The sequence below is a fragment of the Gossypium hirsutum genome, chromosome A08 (assembly GCF_007990345.1).
Source record: "Gossypium hirsutum isolate 1008001.06 chromosome A08, Gossypium_hirsutum_v2.1, whole genome shotgun sequence".
Classification (NCBI taxonomy): domain Eukaryota; kingdom Viridiplantae; phylum Streptophyta; class Magnoliopsida; order Malvales; family Malvaceae; genus Gossypium; species Gossypium hirsutum.
In genome coordinates this window covers 7,116,709-7,129,043 of record NC_053431.1, presented here as the reverse complement: position 1 = coordinate 7,129,043, position 12,335 = coordinate 7,116,709, and the positions used below count along the sequence as shown (strand labels likewise).

Sequence of the window (12,335 nt, the reverse complement as noted above, 5' to 3'; positions counted from 1 at the left end):
AGTGGCTATGTATGACATGTATTCATTTTTCAGTAATAGTAGTCATGTCGATCATGCAATCGAAAACACAATGGTACAAGTAACAGTAACAGTTTATCAGTAAACCAATGACAATAAACATGAACTAATCACATATCATGCATTTATAGTAACAATTTAGTCAATTAGATCATGAATTCCAACATTATTCATAAAATGAAGGACTCAATTGAATGAGATAAAAAAATTAAAAATAGTTCGGGGACTATTCATGGATTAAACTGACCAATTCACAAAATTTTAGGCAAAATTGTAAATCAGGGGTCACATGGCCATGTGAGAGGCTCTAGGCCGTGTGGAAGGGTTACACTGCCATGTGGCCAGGCCTGTAACAAATTGTGACTGTGTGGCAATTGTAAAATTAACCTACATGAGGGGCACAACCGTGTGGAAGGACTGTGGCCATGTGGTTCACGAACTAGCCTAGGGTTTCAGGGGTACATAGTCGTGTGAGGGGCCATATGGCCCTATTCCTATACACAGTTTGCCACACACTTTTCATCGAGAGCCCAAACAACATTCCTCATGATCAAGAATGGTTCGGTTCACCTAAATCAGGTCCTTCAACAATATATTTTGTATGTATTAACATTGGGTATCAAGATTCAACGATATTATCAAAATATTTTGGCAAGAACCATTAAAGAATTTTTAATCGATTGCAAGATTATCATTAGATAGAAATTCTATAAAGATTTTAGATCAAACATCAGAATCGAGACATACTTATCGATTCTTGACAACAATTAAAGAATGTTTGTAATAGCGATTACGATTTCGGTTGGAAAACGACTTGAATCGGGAAACAAAAATGATTTCAGCAATAGATAAAATATTATGCAAAGAAGAAAATGAAAAGAAATGGGAGAAAAAATAGGGAAAATGAGCAAAAATTATGCTTGGATTTGAAAAAGAAAGCAAAGCTTCTAATGCTCTATTAGGGATAGGACTAAATACCTAGGCATTTCAAACTTTGAGGGGATGTTAAGTAATTTACCCCTGTTGCCGAATAAAAGGAAATGGAATTGGGTAAGGGGTGACTCAAACTTGGGTAAGTAAAGGGGAGTTTGGGCGTATTAATCATTGGGCTGCTACTCATTTCTTATTTAATTTGTACTCCAAATAATATTTGTTGTAGTGTGATTTTCATCCTAATTTACTAAAAATAAAAAGGAAATAATTGAATAAGCAATGGCTTAAACCTAAGACCTCTAAAGAGTGCACTAACTACTTAACCGTTTAACCTAGGTCACTACTTGATTAATTATTTCAATTAACCCCTATAGTTTGGGGTGTGACAAACTTTTCCATCCATTTTTAGGATAATTTGACAAAAAAAATATAAGTTCAAAGGCTAAAAAAGATGAAAAATTAAATTGAGGGTTAAAATAATTTTTCCTATAGAGTTGGAGGGCAAAAAAAAAAAAGCCTTACAAATATAACTACAATTAGAATTAAATTACTACTTGTACAAATGGATAGTTTGACAATCAAAATATATGTGAATCTAAATTAAAATAAACAAGATTTTTTAAGGTACAAATTACAATTACCAATTACAAGTATTACATTTATAAAATTACAATAACAGGCACAAGCAAATTGACATGTTATCAATTTATATCTAAACCTAAATTAAAATAAATTTAAACAGGACACACACATAATAAACTTAAATCAAAATAAAATCAAAATCGAGAACACATATACGTGTAAATATAAATAATAAAATTTAAACTTAGATACTCAAAATCTGAAAACAACTTATTAACTATTTAAAGTATTATGTATTTATATAATAAAAAAAACGTATTTTTTGTCAACTAAAGAAAAGTGTTATATATCCTATTCGCATTTTATAATTGTGTTTACATATGAAGGCAACATTAATACGGGAAATGCTGGTCTCATCTTCTTGGGAACACCTTTCCCTTTTTTTCCTGCCTCTTTTATAACATATATATATACACGTTGGTCTCATCTTCTTTGTGTTAACTCCTGTATAATCTCTTCATTTTTTGTTTTCCCTTATCATTTCATAACCTTTTGCTGTTTTCTTCTTGTTTCAGATAATCCCAGGAAAAAAAAAAACAAAAGTTATGAAGAGGATGAAGAATAAATATGATGTTATGGCTTGCTTACAAATTGATTATAGTAATTTCAACCATCTTTCTGGAAAATTTCTATCTTCTCAAGTTTCTCTTTGCGCGGTTGACTGAAGCACTTCCGGCGTCGACGTCGGCCGGCCGCCGATATAAAAATCGTTTCGAGAAAAAAAAAATGGAGCGGCGTACATGGGAAAGCCAGGCATTTCTTCTCTGTTATGTTCTTCATCTTCTGTTTGTTCATGCTGTTACTTTTTCTGGTGATTTTTTTTCATTAATTTTTCCTTTTGGTTTATGAAATTTACAGCAATGAAATAGTATATAATTTTGGTCAATTTTTAAATGCTCTAATTTTTATTTTTCCTCTTTAATGACGTAATATATAGTATTTTTTATTGATAGAATATAATCATATTAGTAAATTTTTAGAAATCAATCCTTCTCTTTAATTTAATGTCATTAAGTAGGTTTAATAGCTATATATCTATTTAACTTTTTTAGGCCTCTTAATGAGGGCCTTTACTTTGTCGAATGGTCATCTACAAAATTTTCAATTTTCCCCCACGTAACAATTTTTTAGGGGCTGAATTGAAATTTTATTTTTTTATAGCATATATCTTTATGATTTTAAATGATTAAATCAAATTTTTATAATTTTAAGGGATCAAAGTATAATTTTACCTTTACTAATTTAATATTTAAAAAAAAAATTAAAGAACTTCAATAATAATTTTCTATTTTAACGGGACGAGGCCAGCCCCCTAAATTTGACTCTACTTTTCCCTCAAACTTCATTTAAATGAGATAATCTAACTTCAAATACACTCAATAAAATTAAAATTAAAGAATTATACAAGATAAATATTTAATAATTTAAGTTGCATTTACTCTGAATCCAAAAATACACCAATAAGTATTGAGTGTAGTGTTAAGACATATTACATTCTTAATAGGAGAACAGGGTTTGAATCTTAAAGATAAAATTATTGCGAAGAATAACCACGAATCTCAAACATAAATCAAACACAAAAAATATATAAAAATAATCAATAAACTAAAATATAAATTATAATAAAATAATTATTAGGTCATGCTGACCTGAGCATACGTAAAGAAATAGTAGGTTAGTTTGGAAACCAAACACCTTAAAATAAAATAAGATCCATAAATTGTTTTTGACTTTTAAACTCTTAAATTAATATGCAATTTACCTAATTCGTTTTTTTCCTTTTTCGGTGTGCTTAATCTTGACCACTTAGCCCTATTAATTATACTTTAGATTGAGGGGGACATGTGCTTTAATTTTGTTGTTTCCATGATTAAAATAAACCAATCTTCATTTTACTATTAATATATTAGTTACTGACTGCTTTAATATATATTTTTTTAGAAAATATCAAATTTATACATGAATTTTGATATAATTTATAATGTTATACGTCAATTTTAATTTAGTATATTTGTATACATCAAATTTTAATTTTGTTTCAATTTTCATATTTCACTGACCCGTTATCTACGTGACATAATTTTTCGTTAAGTTATATATAAATTGTTGAAATAACATTTTATTAGGTTTAAAATATACAATAATTTTAATTATTTTCATCTAGATTAAAAAAAGAAGCGCACTTGAGAAAAGCATTTCTTATTTCCCCCTAGAAAATATTTTTTTAATTTAATCTAAGTGAAAATAATTTAAATTTACATTTATATTTTTAACCTAATAAAATGTCATTTCAGTAATCTATAAGTGACTTAATGGAAAATTGTGTCATATAAATAACAGATCAGTGAAATGTAAAAATAGAACCAAAATTAAAATTTAAAGTATACAAATACACCAAATTAAAGTTGATGTATAACATTGAAAATTATATCAAAGTTTATATATAATTTTAGTATTTATCCCTCTATTGTTTTCCTTTAGATTCCAATGGATTGTGATTTATTGAAATGTTATTACTGAAAAAGTTACATTATTTGATATACATGTTTTACAGAATTACGCTTATTAAATGAAAGTATAATCTTCTCATGTTTTAATGGAATCTATAACATAAATACAGTTGAAAAACAGCTTATGTATTAACTCAAGATTATGAAAATGTACAAACTGCAATTTTTTACATTACAATGTAAGTATAAATTCAAATGTATTTATATATGAAATATATAGCTTTAAATTATTTTAATACTAAAATTTGATGTTGATTTAAAATATTTATAATAAAATAATATATATTTACCTAGTGATACCACATAAACATATTTTGTTAAAAAAAAGAAAATATAATATATTTATTTGTGAATATATATGTTGAGTAGAATTTACATATTGGGAATAAAATCATAAAAAATAAAATTTACTTTAGAAGAATGAATTGAAGTTTAGAGACCAAAGAACAAGAGAACAAATAACATGCATTTTTTTCTTTTTTGTCATAATATTTTTTTTTCTTTCAATTTACATAGGAAAGTAACTCTACCACAAATTATCGAGGGAACCACTTTTCATTACTAGTGGGAAAGTAACTCCTAATGAAATGTTAAATTCCAAGAAGCAAATCAATTTTTGTATACCAAAACTTTGGAATCACATTCCAACCAATTAAATTAATAGGAAAATGATAACTTTCTATTTTTACTAAATGCCCTCTAAAGGTTGAGATCAGTTTGATTCGATGTTTTTAAGTATTTTGGATTTTTTTAATCCTTCATGATAATTTAATTTGATTCTTGATTTTTTCATATTAATTTTGAGTTCTGAATTTTTAGATTTTATTTTGACAAAATAATTTTGTTTTATGGTTTTTATAATTTTTTTTAGAAAGTTTCATAGTTTTTTTTAACAAATATTTCTTTAAAAATTTAATTTTTCAAGTAAATAAAAAGTAGCCCAAACTTTTATATAATGTTTTTTTTTTGAAAAAATATTTTTATTTTATTTTATATTTAATTTATTCACTTTTTTACTTCATAAAAAATAAAATTAACTATAAATTAAATAAAAATAAAAAATTATTTGATTTGAATAATTTCAATTTTAAATTTATGAACTAAAAATTATCCAAATATCATCGATTTGATTCGATTTTCGATTTTTGATTTTTCAAAAAAAATTTATTCAACACTATTTTAAATTACAAATTTCGCTCTATTGAAATGTATGAAATTAATTATCAATTGTGGTGTTTTAATATAAGAGAGCTTATTAATAATTGCTCTATAGACACTATTTAAATTTACTGTATATATAAGTAGTAGTAATATATTATTCAGTATATTGAAGATGATGTCTTAATTCGGTTGATATTGGTATTATTGTCAGAATATGAGGACGTGAATTGTATTTATCCTCCTATCTAAACATCAGAGAGAGGATATGGGTAGTTCAAGATGTTATATAAAAATATATTAAAAATGATAAATAAAATCATTCATTGTCAATTAATATAGTATTCTTTTGAAGAAACCTTACACGAGATTCAATAATTTATAAAATAGTATGAGAATTATGTTGAGTCTAAGTATCAATATTATGCATAATTGTCTAAGTCTAATTTAATCCGAAATATAAGCGTTAAAATTTGTTAAGTAGTAGCTAACCTAAGTTTAATTAGGTATTCCCTATTTTTTTTATAAAAATAATTATTTTTATTTAATATTTAGTAGTTATATATCTCTTTACTATCATTATATATTTTTGGCTTAATACCTCTTTTAGCCCCTGTAGTATAATTAAATTATCACTTTTATATTTGTATTTTGTTTATCAATATTTGACCCCTGTACTTTCATTATGTATAGCATTGTTACACCAACCTGATTTTTTGTTAAAAATTTTAAATCAACCAATGAAATTGCCACGTGGTAAAAAATTACTTAAAAATTAAAAATTCTTGAAAACAAAAAATCTCGAAAAAATATTAAAACTTAGAAAATTATAATCTAATTTTGAAATTTATATTTTTTAAAAAAATTTCATAATATTTAAAAAATGTGTTTGTTTGGAATTTAAGGTTTTCGGAAAATTTTAATGAAGTTTTAAATAATTTTATGATGTTTTTTTTTGGATTTTTTTCTGCATTTTTATAAAATTTTTTATATTTTAAAGAAATTTCTAGTTTTTAAGTAAAAAAAAAAGACATAAAATTCTTAAATTTTTTCATAAAATTCTAAAATTTTTCTAAAAACTCAAATTCCTAAGGAATATATTTTTTTTAATTTTATGATTTTAATTTTTTTAGCCCCAAAGAGTGATTTAACCCTGAGGATAACTCGTTAAACTAATCTAATAAAATAATTTAAATATTCTTAATTTATTTTGTACTTTAAACCCCTAGATATCATGAGTCAATCCGTCACTAACTTAGGTTCTATATGATAAAGTATTGAAAATTTTAATCAACTGACAATTAATATTTCCAACAACTTAATTTTTTAAACACGTTTGGTAACCCAAAATAAAAACTACTAGATAGATATTTTTTTCTACAAAAAAGTGTAGAAAATGATAAGTAGATGGGGATTTACTTCTCAGTTAACAGAAAATAAATTCAATGGTTATTTTAATTTATTTCATTTAAGATTATATTATCTTTTATCAATCAATCTAATTATATTCTATATTTAATTTTTAATAAAATACTAAACATATTTATAGCTTAACTTCAACACTTATTTTTTCAGTTTATCAAACATAACCTTAATTAAAAATTAATTAAAAATTCGTTCTTTTTTTTTTTAAAAATAATTTATATTATTATTGAAATATTTTTTATTTTTATATAAATTAAATACAATTTACACGCAATCAAATTTCAACTTAAAATATTATAAATTTTAAACTTTCAGTTTCAACATCTCAATTAAACTTTATTCGGTTCTTATATATTTTTTTGGTGAACTACAAAAAGAGGGCAAAACTCTAATAATAATATGATTAGAGTGACTTAAATTTAGACCACACTTAAAGCGGTGAACACTTTAAACTTTTTTAACCTGTATTTAAATACACGAGATTCTATTTAGGTAAACACGGGATTCTATTTGATTCTTATATTATTTTTAATAAATAAATTATTTTCACGTGTATTTATTTAAAAAAATTTCCTAATAAATATTTACAAATACACGTTAAGCTAAACTAATAAAATTAAGGTGAAGATTTTCGAGAGGAGAAAAAGAAAAAAGGGTAGAGCGTGTCGGATGGCATGCATTGCGCCCGAGGTATTTCATTCATTTCTTGACTTTCAATGCTTCATTTTCATTTCCTATGATTCCTTCTCTTTCTTCATTTGACGTTTGTTAAACGTTGCCATATAATTTATTCACTAATCTAAATCTGGATTTTGTTACCCGGAAAACAAAATGTGGAAAATAAAAATCTAAAACAATTTAACCACATAATTCGAAATTATTCGAATCAGAAATGATTTAATTCAGAAAAAATTAAATTTAAAATAATGTAGACTCAAAATATTCTAAACTTCATATGACTTGAACCCATAATAATTTGAAAATGCAATTCGATCTATATTGATATAACCCAAAACACAATTGATAGATTTAAATAAAACAAATTCAAATATGAATATTAAATATGAATTCAAATTTTCTTAGTTCATTTATGTATTTGGACTGGACTGGACTGTACTTGTAACATCTTCAAGGTACAGTGGCTGGTATAATAGTATGTTGGGCTGATAATATTAGAGAATTTTTTAAAATAAATTTATTAGTGTACAGGCCAATTTTAGGCCACCCCCAAAGCTCAGTACCCATTAAGCCTAATTAATACATCAACCAACCCAAAATTCAAACCCTATTTACAACCTTAGCCCAATTAGCCTAACCCAAGTACTACTAGCCCAATACCTTAAATTAACCTAGCCCAGCAGCCCAAAACAAATCAGCAGAGAGGAAACCCTAATTCCACTTGTTCTGACACCAGCCATCAGCCCCATACCCTGGCACCCCAGCTCACCATGCCACCATGTCGGCCACCTGCTCCTTTGTACCACCATGCCTCTGTCACCTTCACCCATTCCCTGCAGGACCAGAAAGAAGACAAGACAATAAACATTAAATACAATTTTGTAAAGGCTATAAAAGCCTATTTGGCTTTCTGTAAAAAGGGGTTGATTTTGAGATCTATTGAATACACATACATTTCAAAAAAAAAGTCAGTAGATCTAGCAAGAATACCAGTCCGAAATAGATATCAACACAAAAAAAACAACCACCAAATCGGCGCACAAAACACCAAGATTGCAAATCGAAAACAAGAGGTGGTTCTAGATTTATTTCATTTTTGTTTATTTTCTCACAAATACATACATTAAATATGTTAAATGTATGAAAGTATGATATAAAAAATACAAGAAATAAAAAATAAAAAAATAAATTTTTTTACCTTTTCGCGGTGGCCGGCGCCAGCGCCGGCGAGCCTCCGGTGGTCGTCCGGTGACCGGCCCCCGTGGCCGGAGCTCCCCCCTCCCCTCTCTTCTTTCCCCTTTCTCTCTTTTCTCTCCCTCCTCTTCTTTTTTTTTCTCTTTCTCCTGTTTTAAATGAAAAGAAACAAAAAAACTTAGTTTATATAGGGGTCCAAAACGCGTCGTTTTGGACCCCCCCTTTGAAGCTAAACGACGCCGTGTAGGGCTTCGGGTCGGGTCGACCCGACCCGTCCGGCCAGGGTCCGCGTGTTTTTTGAAGCGGAAGGGCTAATTGCGCGATCGGCCCTTCCGTATTTTTGCTATTTTACAATCAGGTTTTTAATATTTGAATTTGGCCCCAGAGTTTTGCCCGTTCATCAATTTGGTCCCCCCTTTGCTACGCAGTGTTTTAATAAACGGGGATATCACGCTCTTGGCCCCTCAATGTTTAGCGCGCGTTCGAATTAGTCCCTTTCTTCTATTTTTCATTCCGAATTCGCCCCAAATTTCATTTTTTATTCGAATTTAGTCCTTTTTGAAAAATTTAAGTTGTTTTATATTACCTTCGTCGTTTTACTGTATTTTAGATATTATTTGTATTATATCTATTACTATATTTTATTAACATCATCAATATTTTGTTATTATTATTATATGATTTTAGTTACATATATGTGTATAATTACTTTAAAATGTCACATTTTTACTATTACATATATATGTATTTACTATTATTATTATATTCATTATTAATATTCGTTTTCCACATTATTATGATATATATTATGTAAATATTTTAGCATTATATTATATATGTATTTATATATTACGTATGTACATATACCTTTTAATATTATATTTTGTATTACGTAAATATTATTTTAAATACTGTATTGTATATATATATATCCTTAGTACCACGTTACATATATATTGTGTATATACTTGTTTTCTTACCCCTATTATATTCATTGTTAATACATTTATTTATTTTATACATGTATACGTACCCTTTTTATAATATTATTTTTTACACATATATGTATATATTTTATTTTATTGTTGCTAGTTATGTACCTTTTTTTACTATCTCATGTGTACTTCAAACACTATACGTATAGTATATTTCTAACACTACTACTATTTATATAAATATTTTACGTATATACTCTTAATTATCTTCATATGTGTATTCATTGTATTCTTATTACGTTCTCGTATTCAATGCTAACATTGCATTTGATCTTGCATGCACGGTTATTATTTTCTAATATTATTGTCACCTCGATTATTTGTTTCAATATATTCCTAGCTCTTTCATTTATTGATTTTTATTTCATATTATTTTACTTTGCATTATTTCGAAAATCATATACTTGTTTTGCTAATTAATTTCAATAAACAAGGAAATGTACCGATTTAACATTAAGTCATCGAGTTCATCGCTATGTTGGGTGAACGTCAATTGACTCGTGTTAAAACGGCATACCCTTCTCAAAAACCGGAATAAACTAAAATTTCTCGGATCATAACTAAACTTTACATTGAATTCGCATTTTTGAAAATTAAGACAACATGTGTTTATGAGATACCAATTTTGGGCATCGCGAGGGTGCTAATACCTTCCTCGCGCGTAACCGACTCCCGAACCCTAATTTTCTCTGGATTTTGACGTGGACCTAAAATTGCCTCTTTTTTAGAAAAGTTTTAAAAAAAATTTCTAAAAAAGATTTTATTTGATGTCCGATCACACCTAAAAAAGATCGGTGGCGACTCCCTGTTTATTTTAAAATCGAACTTCAGTTTCCAAACTTTTTCACTAGATCACCACAATTAGCGACCCCGAACCAAAATTTTTACGTCGCTACAGCTGGCGACTCCACTGGGGAGCACCTTGTTGAGAGTCGTGTCTGGAATTAAACGCATTTTGTCAAAATTTTCAAATTTCCTTGTTCAAAGTAAATATTTGGTCATGATCCGAAAATCTCGTTTTCAAAATTCATGCATTTGTATCGTGCTGTAGATATTTCTTCTAACTTGCTTATTTGGTTGTTTTTCAGTGTTTCAATTTTTATGGTTTTAATTTTGGTTTAGTTTCTTTAAGTGAAACGTAAAGGTTTATGAGTTGTTCTCCACACACCGTGTACTTGCATTTTCGCATAACATGAGCTCTCTACCCGGGCTCTGTCCGTTTAAGTGAAAGTAAACGCTACGCCTTCGTGAGTTAACTCGTCCCTCCGTACAGGCTAGTGAATACTTTCGGGTTACATATGACTTATGCTTTCGTGAGTTAACTTGTCCCTCCGCATAGGCATAAGTAAATGTAACCCCTCGAATTGAACTCGTGAGCCTGTGATAGGCTATGACCGAGGCTCCGTGTTAATCTCAGCAGATGATAGTACGAGCAATTCGAGTACCTATCTAGAACCAAAACCGCATATAGTGAACCATACGAGCCACCTAACTAGAGCCATACCGAACCTCTGTCCGCTTATAGTCATCAAAATAAGTACACGGCAAAATGCCTTTTGCCTTTCATTTACACTGTTTATGCAAAATAATTGGATTGGGTAGTTTAATTTGTTTTTCAAATTATATTTGTTGTGTTTACTAACCAAGTTTGTTTGTTTTCACTTTTATTTTCATCATGCATCATAGGCATCATATTAGGAAGGTGTTGATTAAAAGTTGGTTGCCAAAAAAATGGGTTTCTGATGGAGGAGTCAATTACACAAATAACCGAGTAGAGTGCCGTGGTTCGGGACTGGTCTCTAAAAATTCAGAAAGAAAAAGGGGATAGTCTAGTGGAAGGGTGTATTGCCAATTTGCCCGAACATATAACTGTAAATGTTCGCCAAAATAACCTTGAGGATTTGGTTCGAATTTGGAATCAGTGGGATTCAGACACTAGAGACATTTTCACTGAGAGGTATGGGGATATAGCTCACCTGATCACCATCCGTGTAGACGAACAGTTGATTCAAGCCATGGTTCGGTTCTGGGACCCAGCTTATCAGTGTTTCACCTTCAATCAAGAAGACATGACTCCAACCATAGAAGAGTATGCTGCTTTACTCCGCATCGACAATGTACAATTCGGCAAAATATATGTGAAGGAGCCTAAGCCGATGACCTTCAAGAAAAAGTTAGTGAGACTGACAGACATGACTGATGCATGGGCCAAAAAACAGATAAAGAAGAAGAATGAAACCATTTGAATTCCATAGTCCTCCCTACGAGATTTGGCTCTGAACCATCCCAACATGCTGAAAAGGGTAAATCTATTCGCTTTGGCCATTTACGGTTTGGTCATTTTTCCAAAAGTTCTCGGACATCTCGAAGTTGCAGTAGTTGATTTCTTCGAAAGGTTAAGACAAGGAATCAACCCTGTCCCGACCATCCTAGCCGAGACCTTCAGGTCCTTGAGTAGTTGTCGAAGAAAAGGGGAGGGACGATTTATCGGATGCGCGCAGTTGCTCAATGTTTGGATTTTGAGTCACTTCTGGAAGGTAGAGCGCACTCCGTTCCACATGTTTTCTAAAACATTCTCCCCGCTAGAAGCTTACCTCAAGAAAGAATGGCCGAAGGAAGTCACCGAGCAACATTGGGTATCAGTTTTTCAGAATCTTCGCGCCGAGAATATAACATGGAGAGCACCCTGGATCCGTCCTTCAGTTCTGCTATACAAATGTGGAAGCCAAGATTGGGTACCTCTACTCGAGTTATGGGGAGGAGTTGGATATGCCCCGCTATT

The 12,335-nt window shown here is 29.2% G+C and overlaps 1 long non-coding RNA gene across 1 annotated transcript; it reads left to right on the top strand.

Annotated features, from left to right (window-relative positions):
- The first annotated feature begins 1,852 nt into the window (after positions 1 to 1,852).
- On the top strand, positions 1,853 to 2,479 carry LOC107953627 (uncharacterized). Its single transcript, XR_001699253.2, has 2 exons — positions 1,853 to 2,009; positions 2,109 to 2,479. It is a non-coding gene; the product is annotated as an uncharacterized lncRNA (long non-coding RNA).
- Positions 2,480 to 12,335: the final 9,856 nt, after the last annotated feature.